The following is a 27,285-nucleotide window of genomic DNA, read 5'->3' as shown; positions in this document are numbered from 1 at the left end:
TATTATCTTGTTGGATTTGTCCCTTTATCATTATGTGGTGCTTTTCTTTGTCTCTTGATACATTCTTTTTTTTTAGTCTTTTTTTTTCTTTTTCTTTTTTTTTTTTTTTACTACTCTGGCTTCTTTATTCCAGTTTCATCTCCATGGTATATTTTTTGTCACAGACTATGAGTCTGGAGTTCTCTCTTGTCCAGCAAGAGAACAGATGCAGAACTGAATACCAGAGAGGCTAATGTTTGGGCGGAGGCAAGAGCCCCAAACAGGCGTTTCGTCTCTGTATTTATTGAGCTCTCAAGATCTTACACACCTGGTGAATGTGAAGAAAACAATCAGGTAGTAATCATTAACTTGTGTGATTAAGAAGCAAAGGGCGGGGGCAAGTGGTGTTTGTGATCAAGGTATATTGGCACCATATGGAAAGTAATTTCCTGCAGGTGATGTAACAAGTTACTCGTGATCCCATTATGATATCTCATTAGCTAACCTCAGACGTTTTCGTCCTGTGGTGGCAGCTTTCCACCCTAAGCTTTTTCCTAACCCATATATGTAAGTAGAACCTATTTCTCCACAGTATATATTTTCCCCACCCTCACTTTCAGTCGTATGTGTCTTTAGATCTGAAGTGAGTCTCTTTAGGCAGCCTATAATTGGGTCTTTTAAATCCATTTAGTCACCATCTAGTCTTTTGATTGGAGCATTTAATCCATTGACATTTAATTATTAAGTATATACTTGGATTTTTTTTGTTTTCTGACTGTTTTTATAGTTATTCTCTATTTCATTCTTTCTCTTTTCCTTGTGGTTTGGTGTCTTTATTTAGTGTTATGCTTGAATTCCTTTTCATTTTTGTGTCCATTTTAGATTTGTGGTTACCATTCATTCACATATAACATCTATGTGTATGGCAATCTGTGTTAATGATTAATGGTCACTTAAATTCCAACACATTCTAAAAGCATAAATTTTGACTCCCTTCCCACACTTTATTTGTAGTATTATATTTTACATTTTCTTATTTTGTGCGCCCCTTTAGTTATTTTAGTAGATATAATTTAGTAGATATAATAGTAGATATTTAGTAAATATAATTAGTGGATATAATTTAGTATAGTAAATATAATTGTCTTTGTGTTTCAATCACTATTCTGGCTTAATGAGTGCTTATTCTACAACCTTCACTGTACGTGTGCTTACACCAGTGAAATTTGTTTCTTTCATAATTTTCTTTTCACTAATTTCATAATTCTGGGTTTACATTTTCCCCTTTTAAAAGTCCTTTTAACATTTGTTATCAGGAAAGTTTAGTGGCGATGAAATTCCTTTAACTTTTGTTTGGAAAAATCTTTCCTCTCCTTCAATTCTGAATGATAACATTGCTGGGTAGAATATTGTTGGTTGTAGGTTTTTTTTCTTTCAGCACCTGAAATATATCCTGCCACTCCCTTCTGGTCTGAAAGTTTCTGCTAAAATATGAGCTAATAGCCTTATGGGGCTACAACTGTATGTAACTATTGTTCTTTTCTCCTACTGATTTTAGAATTTTTCTCTTTATCTTTTAAGTCTCTTCTGTGGGCCTCTTTCGGTTTATCTCATTGGACATCTCTGATTTCTGGGGTTTGTGATTGTCTGTTACTTACCCTAGATTAGGAAAATAAATAAATTATCTGCCTTTTACTTTTTTCCTTCTGGGATTCCTATAATATATATGAATGTTATTACACTCGAAGATGATTAGAGGTCCCTTAGACTATTCTTGTTATTTTATTCCTTTTTTGTTTTCAGCTTGGCTGCTTTCCATTACCCTCTCCTCCAGATTGTTGATCTGTACTTCACTCTCTAATCTGTTGTTGATTCCCTCTACGCTCCTTTTCCTTGAAGTTATTTCATTCTTCAGCTCTGAGTAGTTCTTTTTAAATATTTTCTCTTTGCTGAAGTTCTGAGTTTATACACTCTTCTCCCAAGTCTGGTGAGGTTTTTGGGTTTGGTGAGTAATTTTATGACCATTACGTTGACCTCTTTATCAAGCATATTGATTATCTCTATTTTGATTAACTTTTCCTGAGATTTGATCTTGTCCTTTTATTTGGACCATGTTTCTCTACATCCTCATTCTGTCTGAGTCTCTGTTTATATGTATTAAGTTAGCAACACCTCCTTGTCTTGGAAGTAATTGTGTAAAAAGGTCGTGTGGTGACTTGTAGCACAACATCCCTGGTCACCATAATCAGGTGCTCTAGGGGTGTCTCCTGTGCAGGCTGCATGCACACTCCTGGTATGGTGAAGCTATAGTTCCTGGCATAACACCGGTGAGTAGGTCTGGCCTTCATCCAGCTGACTGCAAAGAGCTGCTTCATCTTCTGGGAAGTGCTGCTGGGCAGGAGTTACTGCCCCACACAACTGAGAGGCAGTACTGCAGCCCTCGGGGTTGGTCCTCTGCCTGGTTGGTTGTGATTAGCCACTGCACAGCAGCAGGAACACTGAGGGACAGGGCTTGCTTCCTGCACGGCCAGCTAAGAAGCCTGTCCACAGGAACAGTAGGAACAATGGTGTGTGGAATGAGCTTTTCTTCTCCTCAGGCATCTCCAAAGGAATCACTTTGGAGTAGCACTAGTCTTGTCCATGGTGTCTGATAAGGTTAGTAGGACGGGAGCCTACTTTTGAGGGTTTTTTTCAGGAAGTGCTCACAGAGGAACACAGGAGCAGGGCAGATGGAACTTTCAAGGAAGATGGAGATTGTTACAATTGGCTTCCACAAAGGGGCGCCTGGGTGGCTCAGTCAGTTGAGCGTCTGACTTCGGCTGAGGTCATGATCTCATGGTCTGTGAGTTCAAGCCCTGCGTCGGGCTGTGTGCTGACAGCTCAGAGCCTGGAGCCTGCTTCTGCTTCTGTGTCTCCCTCTCTCTTTGCCCCTAACCCACTCGCATTCTGTCTGTCTCTCTCAAAAATAAATACACATTAAGAAAAAATAAATGAAAAAAAAATTGGCTTCCACAAGCATCTGGCTATCTAATCTCTTGAAGGGCTGGGAAAATGACACCTACTTGCACTTTTCTTCCTGGAGAAATCTTCAGCTCCCTGCCATGGTGGCACATGTCATAAATTAGGCAATATATCTCCTTTTTGTATACCCTAGGTGCTTTTCAAACTGCTACTTCTTGGCTGTGCCTCATGCAGTTATTTATCATGCTGGCTCTTTAAAGGAAGAGACGTGGTTTCCTATAACCCTTCAGCTCTTCTAGAGTTAAGCCTTGCTGGTTTTCAAAGCCAAACGTAGGGATTCCTCTATTCACTTCAGGTCCCCAGGGCCAGGGGTGCCCAGTACGGTGTCTGATTCCCTTGCTCTTCTGTGTTTGTGATGTCTCCTCCATTTATGATTAGTCAAGCTAGGAATTTTCTACCTGCCTACGTATCTGTCAGTCCTACCTTTATTATGTGGCCTTCTCTCTAGAATTATCTGTAGAAGATCTGTTCTGGTAACTTTCAGATCATTTTCAGAGTGAGTTATAATACATGTTGTTGCCTTGGTGTGTCTGTGAGATGCGGTAGTTCAGAATTTTCTCACTCTGAGATGTTCCCCCTCTCTCAGCTCTTCTTTAAATGTTTGGTAGAATTTGCCTGTGAAGACATCTGGTCCTAGACTTTTGTTTCTTGGGAGTTGCTGGGTTTTTTTTTATTATTATTACTGACTCAATTTTATTACTGGTAATCAGTATATTGATTTTTTTTTCTGATGCAGCCTTGGAAGATATGATTATAGAAATTTATCCATTAGCTACTTTGTTTGTTGGCATATAGCTTTTTATGGTATTCTCTTAGATTCATTTCTATTTCTGTGCTAGGTTGTAACTTCTGTTTGATTTCTTATTTTATTTGAGCTCTCTTTTGTTTATATTTTTCTTGAAGTATAATTAACATAATGTTATATTAGTTTCAGGTGTACAACATACTTATTCAGCATTCTATACATTGCTCAGTGAACAGCTCGATAAATGTAGCCACCACCTTTCACCAAAGTTATTACAATATTCGGGACTATATTCACTATGTTTTACTTTTCAACTTGTCTTTCATCCACAATTTACTGTATCCATGTTTTATAGTTTTCAGAGTATAGGTCTTCCACCTCTTTGGTTAAGCTTATTGGTAGGTGTTCTTTTTGGTGCAATTGTGAGTGGAATTGCTTCTTAATTTCTCTTTCTACTGCTTTGTTATTGGTGTATAGAAATGCAACAGATTTCTTTATATTAATTTTGTGTCCTGCAACTTTACTGAAGTTATTGAGCAGTTCTAATAGTTTTTTGGTGGAATCTTTAGGGTTTTTTAATACCTACTATCTGGTAATCTGCAAATAGTGATACTTTTGCTACTTCTTTACCAATTTGGATGCCCTTATTTCTTTTTCTTGTCTGATTGTTGCAGGAGGACTTCCAGTAGTAGGCTAAATTAAAGCAGTAAGAGTGCACTTCCTTGTCTTGTTCCTAATCTCAGAGGGGAAGCTTTCCTTTTCTCACCATTGAGTATGATATTAGCTGTGAGATTTTCATATATGTTCTTTATTATGTTGAGGTATATTCCCTCTAAACCTACTTTGTTGAGAGTTCTTATTATGAATGGATGTTGTATTTTGTCTAATGCTTTTACTGCATCTACAAAGATGATTACATCAAGGTTTTTAATCCTTCCTCTTGTTAATTTGATGTATCACATTGATTGACTTGCAAATTTTGAGTCATACTTGAATCCCTGGAATACATCCCCTTGATTGTGCTGAATAATTTTTCAATGTATTGTTGAATTTAGTTTGCTAATATTTTGGTGAGGGTTTTTGCATCTATGTTCTCAGATATACTGGAGCATATAATATATATGCATATATGTGTGTGTGTGTGTGTGTGTGTGTATATATATATATAAAGAGAGAGAGAGAGAGAGAGAGAGAGATGTGTCTTGTTCTGGCTTTGGTATCAGGATAATGCTTGCCTCATAAAATGAATTTGGACTTTTTCCTACCTCTTGGTTTTTTTTTTAATAGTTTCAGAAAAATACATACTAACTCTTCTTTAAATGTTTGGTATAATTCACTTGTGAAGCTCTCTAATCTTGGGCTCTTGTTTGTTGGGAGTTTATTTTATTACTGATTCCCTTTCATTACTAATAATTGGTTGGTTCAAATTTTCTCTTTCCCCCAGCTTTAGTTTTGGGAGATGATATGTTTCTTGGAATTTATCTAATTCTTCAGAGTTGTCCAATTTGTTGGCACATAAGTTTTCATAATATTCTCTTGTAATCCTTCGTATTTCTTTGGTGCTAGTTATTTCTCCTTTTTTATTTCTGGCTTTTTTGCACCCTCTCTTTTTTTACTGATCAGTCTGACTAATGGAGTATCCATTTTTCAAAAAAAAACCAGCTCTTCATTTTATTAATCTTTTATATTGTTTTTTTAGTCTCTAATTTATTTCTGCTGTAATATTTTTCCCTTCTGTCTTTGAGCTTTGCTCTTTGTCTAGTTATTTTAGGTGTAAGGTTAGGTTAAGGTTTTTCTTATCTCTTGAGATAGGCCTGTATTGCTATAAAGTTCCCTCTTAAAACTGCTTTTGCTGTGTCCCACAGATTTTGAACCATTTCATTTTCATTTGTCTCCATGTTTTTAATTTTCTCTTTAATTTCTTGGTTGAATAATTTATTGCTTAGTAGCCTGTTGTTTACCCTCCATGTATGTGTGTCCTTTCCAGATTTTATCTTGTAACTATTTCTACTTTCAAGCTGTTCTGGTGAAAGAAGATCATAGCTTCCACATTCGTGTTTCCAATTTTTTTTCTTTATAATTGATTTCTAGTTTTATACCATGTGGTCAGAAGACATGCTTATATGATTTCAATGTTCTTAAATGTATTGAGTCTTGTTTTGCTGCCCAACGTGTGATCTATCCTGAAAAATGTTCCATGTGTACTTGAAAAGAATGTGTATTCTGTTTGGGGATGCAATGTTCTGTATATATCTGTTAGGACCATTGGTCTAGTGTGTCATTCCAAGCCACTGTTGACTTTTCTGTTGGATGATATATCCATCAATGTAAGTGGGGTGTGAAAGTCCCCTACTATTATGGTATTACTGTCATTTTATCTCTGTTTATATTTGCTTTATATATTTATGTGCCCCTGTGTTGGGTGTATAGATATTTACAGTTGTTATATCATCTTGTTGCATTGATCCTTTTATTATTATGTAATGCACTTTGCTTTTGCTATTTTCTTTGTTTTAAAGTCTACTTTGTCTGATATGTAATTACTATTATTTCAGTTTGTTTCCTTCCCCCCCGCCCTTACTCCATAGATATGTCCAGCCCTCACTTCTAGTCTATATGTGTCTTTAGGTATAAAGTGAGTCTCTTGTAGTCAGTCTATAGATGGATCTTGGTTTTCTATGCATTTAGGCACCCTATGTCTTCTGATTGGAACATTCAGTACATTTACATCTAAAGTAATTATTAACATGTATTTACAGCCATTTTTTCATTGTTTTCTGATTATTCTTTTTTTTTTCTTTTTTGCTTGATTCATTCCTTTTATTTACCACTTTTCAAAATAATGCATTAGGGTTTTTTTTTTAATTTTTATTTAAATTCCAGTTAGGGGTGCCTGGGTGGCTCAGTCAGTTAACTGCCCAACTTTGGCTCAGGTCATGATTCATGGTTCATGGGTTCAAGCCCCGCATCAGGCTCTGTGCTGACAGCTCGGAGACTGGAGCCTGCTTTGGATTCTGTGTCTCCCTTGCTCTTTCTCTGCCCATCTCCTGCTTGTGCTCTGTCTCTGTCTGTCTCTCTGTCTCTCTCAAAAATAAACGTTAAAAAAATTTAATGATAAATTCCAGTTAACTTACAGTGTAATATTTATTAGTTTCACGTGTACAATAGAGTTGATTCCACACTTCCATAAAATATCCAGTGCTCATCACAACAAGTGCACACCTTAATCCCCATCACCTATTTAACCCAACAGCCCCCCCCCCTCCACTCTGGTAACCGAGTTCGTTCTCTACAGTTCTCCAACAAGGTGATCCTCTATCTCTGACTTATTCTTTTTTATGTTTCTTTGTTGGAATTCTTAGTTCTTAGTAGAGGTATTTTACTTTTTCTCAAATCCTGTGAGAAAAGTAATAGTCATATGACCAGGTGACCATTACTTGAATTCTTTATCAGGCATATATTTTTTAATGTTTGTTTTTTAGAGAGAGAGAGAGAGAGAGAGAGAGAGAGTGTGAGCAGGGGAGGGGCAGAGAGATGGAGACACAGAATCTGAAGCAGCCCCAGGCTCTGAGCTGTCAGCACAGAGCCTGAAGTGGGGTCAACCCATGAACCGTGAAATCATGGCCTGAACTGAAGGCAGATGCTCAACCAACTGAGCCACCCAGGAGCCCCATCAGGCATATTTCTAATGTCCCTTTCATTTACATTTTTTTGCTGTGACATTGTTATGTTCCTTTATTTGGAGCATATTTGTCTTTCTTCTCATTTTGTTTAACTCTGCTTCTATGTATTCAGGAGTTGAGTTATATGTCCTGGTCTTGAAAGTAGTGTCCTTGTATAAAACACGTCCTCTGGCGCTCTGGTCACCAGAACAAGGTGCTTCAGAGGTGTCTTCTCTATGGACTATGTGTGCCCTTCTATTGTTCGGTCAACCCCCGTGACCTGCATTGCCTGCCGTGGGTGCAACTGAGCAGGATTTGGTCTCTGTGCCTTTGATAGACCTTCTAAGGCCACAGCAGATTTGGAGGTATGTGGGGTCAGCCCTCAGTCTAGTTGCATGCAGTTAGCCTGTGTGGGACAGTTTCACGGCACACCAGACAGCAGGACCTTTTCCCCACAGGGCCAGCTGAGAGGCGTTTGTTGCAGGGCTGGGCTGGCAGAGTAAATGTTTGCAGTTAGCATCTCTATCACAGCTGCAGGTGCACCAACTGGCAGGAGTCATTTTCCTGCACAGCCAGCAAAAGGCTCAGCTTCTAGAACTGTAGGTGGGCTGGTAAATGGGATTACCTTCCTCTTTCTTTAGGGCCGAGCCACTTTGGAGTACAGCACTTGTCCCTGCCAGGGCTGTTTATACGGTGTAGTGGGGCAGTAGCCACTTTGGAGAGTTGTCTAGTGAGGCAGGTAGGTTGGATGGGTAGGTCTGGAGGGGAATGGCAGGGCAGCAGACGTGGTTCTAGCAAGAGAGTGTTCATGCTGGCTCCCACAAGCATCTGGACATCTAAGCTTGGGAGAAGAAGAGAAATGGTCTGTGACAGAACTTATTGGGGAAATCTCCTGAAGATACCTGGCCCTCCAGTGCACATTCTGAAATTCGTAAATAAATCTTCATGTATACCAAAGTGCCTTCCAACCTACTGCTTCTGTGCTATGTCTCCAGCCAAGTCATTGATACTGGCCTGTTTTCAAGGTGGGGACTTTGTTTCTTATTGCCCTTCAGCTCTCCCAGAGTTAAGCTGTTAAGAGTTAATGTATTTGCAATCAAGTCCCACTGATTTTTTAAGTATCTGGAGATAATACCCCACTCATTTAAAAGTTGTCTGAGTTAAGCCTAACTGGTTTTCATAACAGGTGTTATGGGGCCTCATCTTTCCAGTGTGGGTCCTCATCACCTCAGGTGCCTAACGTGGTGTCTGATTCTCTCACTTCTCTGTGCTTGTGACATCCCTTGCATTTGTGGTTTGTCTGGCCAGGGGTTTGGTTTCCAACCACATCTCCATGCTCCTGCCCTTTTTGATATGGCCTTCTGTGTATAATTAACTGTGGAAGGTCCATTCTGCTAGTCTTCGAGTCATTCTTAGAGTTAGTTGCATACACGTAGCTGTTATATCACTGTCTCTACGAGACATGATTAGCTCAGGATTCTTCCACTCTGCTTCCTGAATGTCTTTTAATGTTTTGTTTGTTTTGCTCTAAGGAAAAATTTTATCTTTTTCCACTTTTAATGAGATGTAATTCATATATAGCACTAAACTTTAAGAGGTACAACATGATTTGGCTTACATAGGTAGAAAAAATTACCACAAATTTAGTTAAGATCTATCATCTCCTATAGATACAAAAAAAAAAAGAAGTAATCATTTTTCCATTGTGATTAGAACTTTTGTGGGGTCTTAACTTCCTAATACACCATACAGCAGTGTTAACTTTATTCATCATGTTCTACACTACATCCTTAGTACTGGTCTTTGTACCTTTTGACCACCTTATCCAATTTCCCTCCTATAATAGTTCATCTCTATTAACCATAAATCTGATCTCTTTTACTATTATTTTGGCTTTGAATTTTTTGTTTGCTTGTTTCTTATTTTTCCTATTTAAAAAGTATTTAGTTTTAAGTTTTTATTTAAATTCCAGTTATTAATATAGAGTCTAGAAGACCTACAGATGGCCAACACCTGAAAAGATGCCCAACATCACTCATCATCAGGGAAATGCAAATCAAAACTACAATGTGCTATCGCCTCAAAAAGCCTGTAAGAATGGCCAAAGTCCACAACACAAGAAACAACAGATGTTGGCAAGGATGTGGAGAGAGGTGAACCCTCATGCACTGTTGGTGGGAATGCAAACTGGTGCAGCCACTCTGAAAATCAGTATGGAGTTTCCTCAAAAGTTTAAAAATAGAACTACCCTATAATCCAGCAACAGCACTGCTACATATTTACCCAAAGAATACAAAAATACTAATTCAAAGGGATATATACACCTTGATGTTTATAGAAGCATTATCTACAATATCCAAATTATGGAAACAGCCCAAGTGTTGACTGATGCTTGTTTTTTTAGATTACACATATACGTGAGATCATATCGTACACATGAGTATTTGTCTATTTCTAACTTGCTTGACTTAGTGTCAGCAAAGTTCATCCATGTTGTTATAAATGGCCATATTTCCTTCTTTCTGATTAATAGTCCATATATATGTATGTGTGTATATATATACACACATGCGTGTGTATATGCATTTCACAACTTTTTTACTTATGCATCTGTTGATGTACACTTAGGTTTGTTCCAGTGTCTTGGCTGTTGTAAATTATGTTGCTGTGAACATGGGAATGCAGCTATCTTTTCAATATGGTGTTTGTTTCCTTCAGATATATTCCCAGAAGTGGAATTGCAGGCTCATGCAGTAGGTCCATTTTTAATTTTTGGAGGAATCTCCATATTGTTTTCCATTGTTGCTATGCCAGTTTACAATCCTACCATCAACAGTACACAAGAGTTCCCTTTTCTTCATGTCTTCACACCCTCCACATCTAGCATTTGATAGCTATGGTCTTTGATGATAGCCATTTAAGATGTATGAGGTGATATCATTGTGCTATTGATTTGCATTCCCCTAGTGATTAGTGATGTTGAGTACCTTTTCATGTACCCCTTGGCTATTCTATACACCTATTTAGGTTCTTTGCAGATTTTTTTTTATGTTTTTTTTTCTATGATTTTATTTTTATTTTTTATTTATTTAAATCCATACGCTTACAGCTTTTTTTGTGTGTGTGGTTGTTTAATAATTTCAGGAATAGAACTTAGTGACTCATAACTTACCTATAACACCCGGTGCTCATCCCAATAAGTGCCCTCCTTAATGCCTCTCACCCCTTTAGCCCTTCCCCTCATTCAACACCCCACCAGCAACCCTCAGTTTGTTCTGTTTTTAAGAATCTCTTATGGTTTATCTCTCTGTTTTTGTCTTATTTTTGCTTCCCTTCCCTTATGTTTATCTGTTTTGTATCTTAAATTCCACATGAGTGAAATCATATGATACTTGTCTTCCTCTGATATATTTTGCTTAGCATAATACACCATACTTCCATCCATATTGTTGCAAATGGCAAGATTTCATTCTTTTTCATCGCCAAGTAATACTCTGTGTGTGTGTGTGTGTGTGTGTGTGTGTGTGTATGTATCACATCTTTATCCATTCATCAGTTGATGGACATTTGGCCTCTTTCCATACTTTGCTATAATCATTGGGGTGCATTTGCCCCTTCAAATCAGCACTCCTGTATCTTTTGGATAAATACCTAGTAGTGCAATTGCTGGGTCAGAGGGTAGTTATATTTTTAAATTTTTAGTAACCTCCATACTGGTTTCCAGAGTGGCTGCACCAGTTTGTTTTCCCATAAGCAGTGCAAAAGGGTTCCTCTTTCTCCACGTCCTCACCAACATCTGTTGTTGCCTGAGTTATTAATTTTAGCCATTCTGACAGGTATGAGGTGGTCTCATTGTGGTTTTGATTTGTATTGCCCTGATGAGTGATTCTGAGCAGTTTTTCATGTGGCTGTTAGGCATCTGGATGTCTTCTTTGGCAAAGCAACTGTTCATGTCTTTTGCTCAGTTCTTCACTGGGTTATTTGTTTTTTTGTGTGTTGAGTTTGATAAATTCTTTTTAGATTTTGGATACTAGCCCTTTATCAGATATGTCATTTGCAAATATCTTCTCCCATTCTGTTGGTTGCCTTTTAGTTTTGCTGATTGTTTCCTTTGCTGTGAAGAAGCTTTTTATCTTGATAAGGTCCCAATAGTTCATGTTTGCTTTTGTTTCCCTTGAGTCTGAAGACATGTCAAAGAAGTTGCTGTGGCCAAGGTCAAAGAGGTTGTTGCCTGTGTTCTCCTCTAGGATTTTGATGGCTTCCTGTCTTACATTTAGGTCTTTCATCCATTTTTAGTATATTTTTGAGTATGGTATGAGAAAGTGGTCCAGGTTCATTCTTCTGCATGTGGCTGTCAGTTTTCCCAACACTGCTTGCTGAAGAGACTGTCTTTTTTCCATTGGATATTCTTTCCTGCCTTGTCAAAGATTAGCTGGCCCTATGTGGAGTTATTTCTAGAGTGTATTGTAAGTCCTAGAGGGCAAATGGGGTAGTAGCTGAAATGTCAGCAATGTTCTGGTCTCAAGGCTGTCGAGCACAATAGCATTATGAGATACAAAGCCCCATGATCCCCCAGAGGACAATTAGATACAAAATCTGCTGTAACTCCCTGACACTCCTTGAAACTTCTTGTACTCCCTGCATGCCTTCACGTAGCCACCAGGTGCATGTGTAGTTAACGTCTAAAGATCCTTTATGTTCTCTTCCCATGCTTTGATATTCTTTGATACTCCTATCTAAGAAAACATGAAATAAAGGCTACATGCAGTCTGCTGCCGCTGCTCTCTTGCAGAGGCAGTCCTGCACGTCCACTCAATCTAGTGTCTGAGAATTCCTTCCTCAGTAAGTGGCCATTAGTGGTCCCCAAACAGAGACCAGAAGAATCTACTGGTTTCTGACCATCTACGTGGTCTCTCAAGCCTGAGAAAGGGAAAGGACATCCACTCATCCAGGTAGGAACTAGGGCACTCGATGCCTGCAACTAGAGGATAAGAGTATCCCTAATCTTTTCTGTTCCATTCAGGTGTGTGGAATCCCTCATCTTCTTGTTTCTTTTACTTCACTTTCATGTTCACTTGTCATGGGGGTTCCACTATCTGAACAGCAGAATACACATAAGGAGAACTCCATGTGCTTTTGTGCTCATCAGGATGTAATGTCCCAAAAAAAGATTTAACCCAGTTGCCTTCCATAATTTCTCAGCAATGCCCATGGTACCCTGCTAAGGGGTCCCTTGAAATGGCCAGTTGGGAGCACACAGGGCACTGGTTAAAAAATGCTCTTGTCCCAGGAAATATCTCTCATTTACACACTTGGAACCTTGGCCACATTGCCATTCATGCTTTACAAGAAAAACCTGATAAAAATGGTTGGCAGGACTTCATTCCTCCACCCTGTAACCTACTGCCTCCACCTCCTCCTGTTTCTGCACCACCTCGGGTGCAGCCTGTATCGACATGTCTCTGGCACCACCAGCTCCTCCTCCCCCACTCGCTGTCAAGGAGCAAAGAGCACCCCCTTGGGGTTACACCGCCTACTGCAGATCTCCCCACCGAAGTCCCAGGTAAAAACTGACCATGGTAAACAAATTGCTTGACTTTTAAATGGACCCAGATGGAACATATTTGGCATTGAAAGCGATTTTAGTTTGTTGGTTTAATTAAGATAGACCTGTCTTTAGAATTACCAACATTAAATATAAGACCTTTTCTACCTAGGTTTACTGAGGGTCAAATAAGCTCATGTTATCTCTGTTGCAATCTGCTAACAAAAAAGACAACTTAAAAATGATGGCTAATTCTATCTCGAAGCTTTTCATGGGTATTTGTTAAGATAGCTTTCAAGGTCTTTGGTAACCTGAAACTTTACGGTTTTATTTGGAAGATAAACTGGATTAAATTCATTGGGGCATTTAGGCATTTTCCAAATTGAAAGGAATGCTAAAGCATTACTTACTCAACATAGGTTTGGGCTTTTGGCTTCTTATGGAAGAAAAACTAAGGATATTTAAATCTGTTGAAAAGCATGCTTTGTGCTTAAATTGTTCGTAATTTTGTCATTTAAAATCTGATGTAACAGTTCACAATTGGTTACTACTCAGTTTTCACTAGAGACTAAGGTTTCTAAGAGTTAAAATTCTGCTAGATGTAATTAAGACTGATAGAAATAAAGAAAGCAACTCTGTATGTAGAAAAGTAGGAAATACATAAAAAAGGTATAAGGAATGGGAATACATTTTTATTGAAGGTAAAAGAAAGTAAATTTCTCCTAAATTAGACTGGTTGTTTGGAGAAAAATGTCTTGAGACAAAATGTGAATTCAAAGGAAAGTTGTAGAAGGTTCATGAAGGAAATCTTTGGAAAGAAACTTTACGTATAATTAGGACAGACTAAGGTTGAAATGAATGGATTTTAAAAATACACTGGTAGAAATTTAAATCCTGCTTTTCTGTCTGTTCAAAAGACAACTTGGGTTGTTCTGCTCTTGATAAAAAAAAAAATTGTAAACAAAGGTCTTTTCGCTTTGGTCTGCCAGGAAAACCAGTTTTGTGTTTTGTCTTTATCAGGTCTTTGATTACTTAGTCAAAATTTCTCAGTGTTAAAGGAGCTAGGTTTTGGAGCGCCTGCATGGCTTAGTCGGTTAAGTGTCCGACTTTGGCTCTGGTCGTGATCTCATGGCTCGTGAGCTCGAGCCCCATGTCTGGCTCTGTGCTCACAACTCAGAACCTGGAACCTGCTTTGCATTCTGTGTCTCTCTCTACCCCTACCCTGCTCGCTCGCTCCCTCGCTCTCTCAAAAATAAATAACCATTAAAAATAAATAAAAGAGCTAGCTTTTGCTAACAACTATATAAACCTATATATGTGCCTTGAGAATCTCTTATTGCCACCTTAGTTAAATAAATAATTAAGATTTGTAATGATCTGTAATCCTGTTTAGGATGTGCTTTATAACTTCCTAAGGTTTTTAACAAACTTCCCAGGATTTAAACAGTAAATGCAATCTTTTTGACCAACTGGGCCTTCTTATTTAGTATATTACTTGGAAAACCCTGTCAAACAAATAATGGTAACCTTAGGTTGTATTGCTTGGGTAAATGCTATAACTGCTCAAATATATATACAAAATTCCTAAAGTTTTAATATGTTTTGGTAGAAGGTCATCACTTTATATTCTGCTTATCAAAGTGTCATGTGTCACAGACATAACTGAATTTCCCTGCAAATTGCATCATAATGAACTCTCCTATCAGATTGTTAACCACGTCCGTTTTTGCGTCTTTTGTCGTTGATAGTTATTGTTCTGAAGCTCTCACAAAATGTGTTTCATCTTCAGGGAGATTTATAAAAAGGACTTTTAGGACAAACAGGTATTTGACATCTTTATGCTCATAAAACAAATAGGTAAAAATTCCCAGAATTAAAAAGCTGCATTCAAACTGAACAAGAATTAATAACATGGGATTAACTAAACGGAGGAAGATAATAGATTTTATGACTCTTGTTAGAAATATTGCTGGTTCTCTAATGCCTGCCCTTTCAGATTAAGGAAACTTTCTCTTAAGATACTCAAAACATAAGGAAATGTGATAAAATACTCATTTGTGAACAAACTGAGGTGTTTAACTTTTCTCTTTACCTAAACCCTCTGAAACTCAAAAGACCTCAGTAACTATTCTTTCGTGGCAAGTACTTGGCTTGGCTTCTGACCCGGAGAGGCTACTAAAAGTTCAGTCTACAGATTCCTTTTAAAAAGTTCCAGCAAAGCATATTTTTAAAGATCGATATGACCAATCACTGTTCTTGCTGACCTTATGTAAATAATTAGGCCAAGTTTATTAAGATTAGGCTGTTCTACAAATGAATCAGTCTTGATTTGGCTATTTCTGGAAATGAGGGTTATTAGCAAAATTATATTTCAATAACGTACCTTTATGGATGTTAAATTCTAGTTCTGATTGTCTTTAAATGTTTGTTGTTTGCCTAGACAACTTGAGATAGAATTCAGAGAAATTGTCACAAAACTCAGGTAGAGACAATCTTCATGCCTGTTGCTCTCTGGGCCATTCAAAAAGATCACCACATTTGAATTACCAACCAGAAAAATCTATCTGATTCTCTCTGCCCGTTCCCACTCCATCTAAGGATGCTTCAAGCCTGACATCTAGAAATCTTCTCACTGGTAGCACTTGATACTCAGACACTTGGTTTATAATTTTGCTCAAACCATTAACCTGTATTTTTCTTGTTTCTATAAAAATACCTCTTATTAATTACCTGATTATTTACTAAGCAAAACAGAGTCTATATGATGGTTAACACCACCTTTTTAATATGAAATTTTTTGTCAAATTGGTTTCCATACAACACCCAGTGCTCATCCCAACAGGTGCCCTCCTCAATACCCATCACCCACTCCCCCTCACTCTCACCCCCCCTCAACCCTCAGTTGGTTCTCAGTTTTTAAGAGTCTCTTATGTTTTGGCTCCCTCCCTCTCTTTTTTTTTTCCTTCCCCTCCCCCATGGTCTTCTGTTAAGTTTCTCAGGATCCACATAAGAGTGAAAACATATGGTATCTGTCTTTCTCTGTATGACTTATTTCACTTAGCATAACACTCTTTTCACTTAGCATAATACCCTCCAATTCCATCCATGTTGCTACAAAAGGACATATTTCATTCTTTCTCATTGCCAAATAGTATTCCATTGTGTGTATAAACCACAATTTCTTTATCCATTCATCAGTTGATGGACATTTAGGCTTTTTCCATAATTTGGCTATTGTTGAAAGTGCTGCTATAAACACTGGGGTACAAGTGCCCCTATGCATCAGTACTCCTGTATCCCTTGGGTAAATTCCTAGCAGTGCTATTGCTGGGTCATAGTGTAGATCTATTTTTTATTTTTTGAGGAACCTCCACACTGTTTTCCAGAGAGGCTGCACCAGTTTGCATTCCTATCAACAGTGCAAGAGGATTCCCATTTCTCCACATCCTCGCCAGCATCTAGGGTCTCCTGATTTGTTCATTTTAGCCACTCTGACTGGCGTGAGGTGGTATCTGAGTGTGTTTTTGATTTGTATTTCCCTGATAGGAGTGACATTGAGCATCTTGTCACCTGCTTGTTGGCCGTCTGGATGTCTTCTTTAGAGAAGTGTCTATTCATGTTTTCTGCCCATTTCTTCAATGGATTATTTGTTTTTCGGGTGTGGAGTTTGGTGAGCTCTTTATAGATTTTGGATACTAGCCCTTTGTCTAATATGTCATTTGTAAGTATCTTTTCCCATTCTGTTGGTTGCCTTTTAGTTTTATTGATTGTTTCCTTTGCAGTGCAGAAGCTTTTTATCTTCATGAGGTCCCAATAGTTCATTTTTGGTTTTGATTCCCTTGCCTTTGGGGATGTGTCAAGTAAGAAATTGCTACGGCTGAGGTCAGAGAGGTTTTTTTCCTGCTTTCTCCTCTAGGGTTCTGATGGCTTCCTGTTTCACATTCAGGTCCTTTATCCATTTCGAGTTTATTTTTGTGAATGGTGTGAGAAAGTGGTCTAGTTTCATTCTTCTGCATGTTACTGTCCAGCTCTCCCAGCACCATTTGTTAAAGGGACTGTCTTTTTTTCCATTGGATATTCTTTCCTGCTTTGTCAAAGATTAGTTGGCCATACTTTTGTGGGTCTAATTCTGGGTTTTCTATTCTATTCCATTGGTCTATGTGTCTGTTTTTGTGCCAATACCATGCTGTCTTGATGATTACAGCTTTGTAGTAGAGGCTAAAGTCTGGGATTGTGTTGTTTCCCGCTTTGGTTTTCTTCTTCAATATTACTTTGGCTATTCAGGGTCTTTTGTGGTTTCATAAAAACTTTAGGATTGCTTGTTCTAGCTTCAAGAAGAATGCTGGTGCAATTTTGATTGGGATTACATTTAATGTGTACATAGCTTTGGGTAGTATTGACATTTTAACAATATTTATTCTCCCAATCCATGAGCACGGAATGTTTTTCCATTTCTTTATATCTTGTTCAATTTCCTTTATAAGCTTTCTATAGTTTTCAGCATACAGATCTTTTACACCTTTGGTTAGGTTTATTGCTAGGTATTTTATGCTTCTTGGTGCAATCGTGGATAAGATCAGTTTCTTTATTTGTCTTTCTGTTGCCTCATTGTTAGTGTATAGGAATGCAACTGATTTCTGTACATTGATTGTGTATCCTGCGACTTTGCTGAATTCATGTGTCAGTTCTAGCAGACGTTTGGTGGAGTCTATCGGGTTTTCCATGTCTAATATCATGTCATCTGCAAAAAGTGAAAGCTTGACTTCATTTTTGCCGATTTTGATGCCTTTGATTTCATTTTGTTGTCTGATTGCTGACGCTAACACTTCCAACGCTATGTTAAACAACAGCAATGAGAGTGGGCATCCCTGTTGTGTTCCTGATCTCAGGGAGAAAGCTCTCAGTTTTTCCCCATTGAGGATGATGTTAACTGTGGGCTTTTCATAAATGGCTTTTATGATGTTTAAGTATGTTCCTTCTATCCCGAATTTCTTGAGGGTTTTTATTAAGAAAGAATGCTGAATTTTATCAAATGCTTTCTCTTCATCGATTGACAGGATCATATGGTTCTTTTCTTTTATTAATGTGATATATCACGTTGATTGATTTGCAAATGTTGAACCAGCCCTGCATCCCAGGAATGAATCCCACTTGATCATGGTGAATAATTCTTTTTATATGCTGTTGAATTCAATTTGCTAGTACCTTATTGAGAATTTTTGCATCCATATTCATCAGGGATATTGGCCTGTAGTTCTTTTTTTGCTGGGTCTCTGGTTTAGGAATCAAAGTAATGCTGGCTTCATAGAATGAGTCTGGAAGTTTTCCTTCCCTTTCTATTTTTTGGAACAGTTTGAGAAGATAGGTATTATCTCTGCTTTAAATGTCTGGTAGAATTGATCTCACAGTCTATGGGTTCGAGCCCCACATTGGGCTCTGTGCTGACAGCTCAGAGCCTGGAGCCTGCTTCAGATTCTGTGTCTCCCTCTCTCTCTGCCCCTCCCCTGCTCATGCTCTGTCTCTCTCTGTCTCAAAAATAAATAAAAACATTAAAAAAAATAAATTTTAAATGTCTGGTAGAATTCCCCGTGGAAGCCATCTGGTCCTGGACTCTTATTTGTTGGGAGATTTTTGATAACTGATTCAATTTCTTTGCTGGTTATGGGTCTGTTCAAGTTTTCTATTTCTTCCTGTTTGAGTTTTGGAAGTGTGTGGGTGTTTAGGAATTTGTCCATTTCTTCTGTCCACTCTTGTCCAGTTTGTTGGCATATAATTTTTCATAGTATTCCCTGATAATTGCTTGTATCTCTGAGGGACTGGTTGTAATAATTCCATTTCCATTCATGATTTTATCTATTTGGGTCATCTCCCTTTTCTTTTTGAGAGCCCTGGCTAGAGGTTTATCAATTTGGTTTATTTTTTCAAAAAACCAACTCTTGGTTCATTGCTCTGTCTACAGTTTGTTTTTTTTTTTTTACTTTCTATATTGTTTTTTTCTGCTCAGATTTTATTATTTCTTTTCTTCTGATGGGTTTGGGGTGTCTTTGCTATTCTGCTTCTAGTTCCTTTAGGTGTGTTGTTAGATTTTGTATTTGGGATTTTTCTTGTTTCTTGAGATAGGCCTCGATTGCAATGTATTTTCCTCTCAGGACTGCCTTTGCTTCATCCCAAAGAGTTTGGATTGTTGTATTTTCATCTCCATTTGTTTCCATATATTTTTAAATTTCTTTAATTGCCTGGTTGACCCATTCATTCTTTAGTAGGGTGTTCTTTAACCTCCATGCTTTTGGAGGTTTTCCAGACTTTTTCCTGTGGTTGATTTCAAGTTTCATAGCATTGTGGTCTGAAAGTGTGCATGGTATGATCTCAGTTCTTTTATACTTATGAAGGGCTGCTTTGTGACCCAGTATGTGATCTATCTTGGGGAATGTTCCATGTGCACTGGTGAAGAAAGTGTATTCTGTTGCCTGGGATGCAGAGTTCTAAATATATCTGTCAAGTCCATATGATCCCATGTATCCTTCAGGGCCCTCGTTTCTTTATTGACCATGTGTCTAGATGATCTATCCATTGTTGTAAGTGGAGTATTAAAGTCCCCTTTCTTAAGAAAGTACCACATTCTGGGGCGCCTGGGTGGCGCAGTCGGTTAAGCGTCCGACTTCAGCCAGGTCACGATCTCGCGGTCCGGGAGTTCGAGCCCCGCGTCGGGCTCTGGGCTGATGGCTCAGAGCCTGGAGCCTGTTTCCGATTCTGTGTCTCCCTCTCTCTCTGCCCCTCCCCCGTTCATGCTCTATCTCTCTCTGTCCCAAAAATAAATAAACGTTGAAAAAAAAAAATTAAAAAAAAAAAAAAAAAAGAAAGTACCACATTCTTATCAATAAGGTTGCTTATGTTTGTGATTGTTTTATATATTTGGGGGCTCCCATATTCAGCGCATAGACATTTATAACTGTTAGCCCTTCCTGATGGATAGACCCTCTAATTATTATATAATGCCCTTCTTCATCTCTTGTTACGCCTTTAATTTAAAGTCTAGTTTGTCTGATAGAAGTATGGCTATTCCAGCTTTCTTTTGACTTCCAGTAGCATGATAGATAGTTCTCCATCCCCTCACTTTCAATCTGAAGGTGTCGTCAGGTCTAAATGAGTCTCTTGTAGACAGCAAATAGATGGGTCTTGTTTTTTATCCATTCTGATACCCTGTGTCTTTTGGTTGGAGCATTTAGTCCATTTACATTCAGTGTTATTATGGAAAGATTTGGGTTTAGAGTCATTGTGATGTCTGTAGGTTTCATGCTTGTAGAGATGTATCTGGTACTTTGTGGTCCTTGCAACATTTCAGTCACAGAATCCCCCTTAGGATCTCTTGTAGGGCTGGTTTTGTGGTGTTGAATTCCTTCAATTTTTGTTTGTTTGGGAAGACCTTTATCTCTCCTTCTATTCTGAATGACAGACTTGCTGGATAACGAACTCTCAGCTGCATATTTTTTCTTTTCATCACATGGAAGATTTCCTGCCATTGCTTTCTGGCCTGCCAAGTTTCAGTAGATAGGTCTGCCACTAGTCTTATGGGTCTCCCTTTATAAGTTAGAGTGTGTTTATCCCTAGCTGCTTTCAGAATTTTCTCTTTATCCTTGTATTTTGCCAGTTTCACTATGATATGTCTTGCAGAAGATCGATTCAAGTTATGTCTGAAGGGAGTTCTCTGTGCCTCTTGGATTTCAGTGCCTTTTTCCTTCCCCAGATCAGGGAAGTTCTCAGCTATTATTTCTTCAAGTACACCTTCAGCCCCTTTCTCTCTCTCTTACTCTTCTGGAATTCCTTTTATATGGATATTGTTCTGTTTGATTGCATCACCTAGTTCTCTATTTCTCCCCTCATACTCCTGGATTCTTTTTATGTCTCTTATTCTCAGCTTCCTCTTTTTCCATGACTTTATCTTCTAATTCACCTATTCTCTCCTCTGCCTCTTCAATCCAAGGTGTGGTTGCCTCCATTTTGCTTTGCACCTCATTTATAGCATTTTTTTAAGCTCCTCATGACTATTTCTTAGTCCCTTGATCTCTGTAGCAATAGATTCTCTGCTGTCCTCTCTACTTTTTTCAAGCCAAGTGATTAATTTTATGACTATTATTCTGAATTCTTGTTCCCTTATATTTCTTAAATCGTTTTTGATCAATTCTCTAGCTGTTGCTACTTCTTGGAGTTTCTTTTGAGGAGAATTTTTCCTTTAATCATTTTGGATAGTCCCTGGAGTGGCGCAGAACTGCAGGGCACTTCCCCTGTGCTGTCTGGAGTAACTTGCATTGGTGGGCCGGGGCCACAGTCAGACCTGATGTCTGCCCCCAGCCCACCGCTGGGGCCACAGTCAGACTGGTGTGTACCTTATCTTCCCCTCTCCCAGGGGCAGGACTTACTGTGGAGCGGTGTGGTCTCTGTCTGGGCTACTTGCACACTGCCAGGCTTGTGGTGCTGCTTTGATGGGATCTGGCGTATTAGCTGGGGTGGATTGGCAAGGTGCACAGAGGTGGGAGGGGCAGGCTCAGCTCACTTTTCCTTGGAGATCCGCTTCAGGAGGGGCCCTGTGGCACCGGGAGGGAGGCAGACCCGCCAGAGGGATGGATCCACAGAAGCACAGCATTGGGTGTTTGCGCGGTGCAAGCAAGTTCTGGGATGGGAACTGGTTCCCTTTAGGATTTTGGCTGCCGGATGGGTGAGGGAGATGGCACTGGGCAGCACCTTTGTTCCCCACTGAGCTCTGTCTTCTGGGGCTCAACACCTCTCCCTCCTGGTGTTCTCTCACCCTCCCTGCTCTTAGAGAGTAGAGCTGTTGACTTTAACATTCCAGATGTTAAATCCCGCTGGCTGTAAGAACTCATGCAGTCCGGCCCCTCTGCTTTTGCAAGCCAGACTCGGGGGCTCTGCCTTGCCAGGCAGGCTGCCCCTCCACTGCCCAGCTCTCTCCCACCAGACCGTGTAGTGTGCACCGCCTCTTTGCCCTTCCTACCCTCTTCCATGGGTCTCTCGTCTACACTGGGCTCTGGAGAGTCCGTTCTGCTAGTCTTCTGGTGGTTTTCTGGGTTATTTAGGCAGATGTGGGTGGAATCAAAGTGATTGGCAGGACGAGGTGAGCCCAGCACCCTCCTATTCCACCATCTTTCCCTGTCTCTAAAATAAGATTATATCATTACACACTAAAATAATTCAAATACACTGAATAGTTCTACAAAATAAAATGGTATTAGATGTTTTAACTGCTGCACACGGAAGAGCTTGCACTCTCATAAAACCAGAATGCTATCTGCACATTCTAGAATACCACAAAAATATTTGAGTTTCTAACTTACAAATACTCAATTGACACTTTAAATTATGCCCCTCTTTCCTTTAATAAGTAGTTAAATTCCTGCACTAAAGAAAGATTTTGGTCAACCAATAAAGACCCTTGTGAGGGTTTCTTTTTGTTTTTGTTATTTTAATCATGTTTTCCTGTTTTCTCCCATGTCTCTCCACCTAATGCCTGGATTCCTTTGCTGCCACAACTTTAAGCCAACAGATGATCCTTTCTGTTCAAGGAGACTCCTATATGTTATTACCTCTAGGTACAGCTGCATTAGCCTTTCCTAATTCCTATTAAATTCTCAACTGACCAACCTTGACCCCTAAATAGGGACATCTCTATGTCCCTATTCAGCAGGAAGAAGCTAGAGAGGATGAGACCTACCTTCAACAACCTTTAAGATTTAAGGTTCAAGATTGTTGGGGGGTGAGGAATGATGAGGGAAACAGAGGCAAGAGAAACGCACTGATAATCATGTAGAGTATGTCCTTGCTCAAGAAACTCATGGCTGTCTTACTTCCTTAATGTTTTTGTTTTTAATATAGACTAAAAGTAACCTTATCTTAACAATAGCTAGCCCCTCAAGGTCCTGAAAGCCTTGTTTCCAAATTCCTTAGAGACTTACACTACTCCTAACCCCAGTAACTTAAAAATACATTATCAGTCACTCCTCACAACCCCACCACAGCTCTTTCTGCCCATGGGTCCTGTTCCCATGCTTTAATAAAATCACCTTTTTGCATCAAAGATGTCTCAAAAACTACAAAGCAATTATGAGAGCCTCAACAAGAAAACCAACAAGCAGTGTTTGATATTCTCAACGACATTTCTAATTGGATCGATCCAAAAAAAACTGGTTCTCTGGGTTCAATCTCCACTCTTGGATTGATACTACTGTAATATTATTGGCAACTTTGTTTTTTGTGGCAGTCTTCAAAATGATTCTGTCCCTCTGTTCCTCCACCAAATCACCTAAGGTGTTCTGTGCCAATACCTAGATGCTCACCATTTCCACCACAACTCCTGTTTCTACAACTGCAAAACAAAAGTGGAAAGATGTGAAGTTATTTCTAGAGAGTGCATTATAAATCCTGGAGGGTGAATCGGGGTAATAGCTGAACCATCAGCAGTGTTCTGGTCTCAAGGCTGCGGAGCATGATAGCATTATGAGATACAAAGGCCCATGGACCCCCAGAGGACAATTAGATACAAAATCTGCTGTAACTACCTGACACTCCTTGAAACTTCTTGTACTCCCTGCATGCCTTCACGTAGCCACCAGGTGCATGTCTAGTTAACGTCTAAAGATCCTTTATGTTCTCTTCTCATGCTTTGATATTCTTTGATATTCATATATTTTTTTAAATTTTTTAAATGTTTATTTTTGAGAGACAGATCATGAGTGAAGGAGGGACAGAGAGAGGGATACAGAATATGAAGTAGGCTCCAGGCTCTCAGCTATCAGCACAGAGCCCGACTTGGGGCTTGAACTCACAAACCAGATCATGACCTGAGCCCAAGTCAGACTTTTAACCTACTGAACCATCCACGCGCCCCCTTTGATACTCATATCTAAGAAAATATGAAATAAAGGCTACCGGCAGGCTGTTGCTCTCTTGCAAAGACAGTCCTGCATGACCGCTTAGTCTTGTGTCTGAGAACTTTTTCTTCAGTATGTGACCACAGCCATATGTTTGTGGCTCCATTTCTGGGTTTTCTATTCTGTTCCACTGATCTGTGTGTCTGTTCTTGTGCCAGTACCATACTGTCTGGATGGTTACAGCTTTGTAATACAGCTTGAAATCTGGAGGTGGGATGCCTCCAGCTTTGGTTTTCTTTTTCAACATTACTCTGGCTATTCAGGGTCTTTTCTGGTTTCATACAAATTTTAGGATTGACTGTTCTAGCTCTGTGAAGAATGCTGGTGTTATTTTGATAGGGATAGGTCTTTGCCTATTTTTAAATTGCTTTATTTGTTATATTGCTCTTGAATTGTATGTGTTTGTAGTTATTAATCCCTGATCTGATACATGGCTTGAAAATATTTTCCCATTTCATAGGTAGTTTCTTCATGTTATTATTTCTCTTGCTGTGCAGAAGCTTTTTAATTTGATGTAGCCCCACTTGTTTATCATTTTGTTGCTCATATGTTTTGGATGTCATCCAAAAACTCCTTGCCAAGACCATGTTAAGGTTTTTTTTTCTTATTTTCCTGTAAGATTTTTTGGCTCCTGTCTTATCATTTAAGTCTTTAATCAATTTTGAGTCAATTTTTGTGAGTGGACTAAGACAAGGGTTTTATTTCAGTCTTTCACATGTGAATATCCAATTTTCACAGCATCCAATTTTCACATTACACATTAGTTTATGCATATTTCTGGTTCTCTGTTCTGTTCCATTGGTCAGTGTTTAATTTTATGCTAGTAACATACTGTTTTGAATACTATAGCTTTATGCTATAGCCTGAAATCAGGATGTGTTATGCCTACAGCCTTGTTCTTTCTCAGGATTGTTTTGGCTATTTGTGTCTTTTATTCCATATAAATTTTAGGATTTTTGTTCTGTAGAAAAGAAAATTCCTTTGGAATCTTGATAAGGATTGCATTGAATCTATGGATGGCCTTGGGTCTTATGCACATTTTAAGAATCTTAAATCTTCCAATCCATGAAAATAGATATCTCTCTATTTTTGTCTTTGATTTCCTTCATCAATGTCTTCTACTTTTCAGAATACAACTCTTTCTACCCCCTTGGTTAAAATTATTCCTAATTATTTTATTTTTCATGCTGTTGTAAATAGAACATTTTTCTTTATTTTTCATAAAATCTATTGTTATTATATTAACTCTATCACTTAATTTAATCCATATGCAAATTTTGTTTATTTTGTCATGCAATTTTAACTGAATGTGTTGATTTCACAATATTTTGGTGAAGACTAGGATATGTTATGTATAAAATCATGTCATCTACAAAGAGAGACCATTTTACTTCCTCTTTTCCAATTCTGATTCCATTTACTACTTTTTCTTGCCTAATTGACCTAGCAAGGACTTCCAGTACTATGTCACATCAGAGTAGTGAGAGTGAGCACTCCTCTCTTGTTCTATTCTTGAAAAAAAGAAAAAAAGCTTTCATACTTTGACCATCATGTATGATGTTAGCTATGGATTAGCCATATATGGTTTTTATTATGTTAGCTGCCTTTCTTCAATATCTAATTTATTAAGAGTTTTTATCGGAAAATGGTGTTGAATTTTGTTAACTGCTTTTTCTACATCTCTTGAGATAAACACATGAATTTTTCTTTCATTCTGTTAGTGTGATATATCATGTTAATCTTGTTCATTTAACCATCTTTGTCTCTCAGGGATAAGTTCCACTTGATTGTGGTGAATAATTTTTTTAACATGCTGCTGAATTCAGTTAAGTGGTATTTATTATAGGTATTGGCCTGTAATACACTTTACTTTTAGTGTCCCTTTCTAGCTTTGGTATCAGAGTAATGCTGGCTTCATAAAATGAATTTGCAAGTTTTTCCTTCTCTTTGATTTTTTTGGAGGAGTTTGAGAAAGATTAGTGTTTATTCTTCTTTAAATATTAGATAAAATTCACCAGTGAAGCCATTTTATTCTAGGCTCTTCTTCATTGGGAGATTTTTAATTACTGGTTCAATGTAACTACTATTAATGGTCTGTTCAAATTTTCTATTTTTTCCTAATTCCATATTGGAGATTATATGTTTCAAAGAATTTTTCCATTTCTTTTATGTTGTCCAGTTTGTTGGCAGATAGTTGTTTATGTAGATTTTTATTTCTGTGGAATCTGTTGTAATGTCTCCTGTTTCACTTAGAATTGTTGATTCTGGTCATCTCTCTTTTTTCCTTAGTTGGTTTAGCTAACATTTTGTCATTTTGTTTATCCTGTTAAAAATCAACTGTTTGGTTAATGTTTTTTTCTTGTTTTCCTCTATTTTACTTTTTTTGTTCTAATCCTTATTATATCTTTTTCCAACTTTGGCCTTAGTTTGTCTTTGTTCCTGCTTCCTTGAGGTATAGAGTTCCTTTGTTTGACATCTTTCTTGTTTCTTAATGTGGGTGTTTTTGCAATAAACATCCATCTTAGAACATTTTGCCGCATCCTATTAGATTTGCTGTGTTTTGTTTCCATTTTGTTTTTCCTGAAGATGCTTTTATTTTTCTTTTGTTTTTAATTTTTTTAATGTTTGTTTATTTTTGAGAGAGAGAGACAGACAGACAGAACATGATCAGGGGAGCAGGAGAGAAAGACACACACACAGAATCTGAAGCAGGCTCCAGGCTCTGAGCTATGAACACAGAGCCTGACCTGTGGCTCAAACTCACCACAAGACCATCACCTGAGCTGACGTCAGACACTTAACTGACTGAGCCACCCAGGTGCCCTGCCTGAAGATGCTTTTTAATGACCCTTTAATTTCTTCACTGATCCATTGGTTGTTTAGGAGAGTGTTTAATTTCCATGGTATGTATGAATTTTCCAGTTTTCCTTCTGCTTTCAAAGTTTATACCATTGTGGTCAGAGAAGGTACTTGGTTGATTTAGTATTTTTAAATTTACTAAGCCTTGTTATGTGGTATAACATATGGTCTATCCTAGAAAATATTCCTTGTGCACTTGAAAAAATGTGTATTCTGGCTTGCCTGGGTGGCTCAGTTGGTTAAGTGTCCCAACTCTTGGTTTCGGCTCAGGTCATAATCTCATGGTTGTGGGTTCAAGCACCACATTAGGTTATGTGTTTGGTGACAGTGAAGAGCCTGCTTGGGATCCTCCCTCTCTCTCTGCCCCTCCCCCACTTGTGTGTGCACTGGCTCACTCTCTCAAAATAAATAAACTTTAAAAATATTTTTTTTTTAATGTGTATTCTGTTGGTGTCAGAGAATGTTCTGTAAATGTTTCTTGGCTTAATTTGGCCTGTAGTGTTGTTCACATCTATTACCTTATTGATTCTCTGT

This window comes from Prionailurus bengalensis, chromosome B2 (genome assembly GCF_016509475.1).
Source record: "Prionailurus bengalensis isolate Pbe53 chromosome B2, Fcat_Pben_1.1_paternal_pri, whole genome shotgun sequence".
Lineage (NCBI taxonomy): Eukaryota > Metazoa > Chordata > Mammalia > Carnivora > Felidae > Prionailurus > Prionailurus bengalensis.
The sequence above is the reverse complement of the archived record's forward strand: the minus strand, read 5'-3'. Positions refer to the sequence as shown.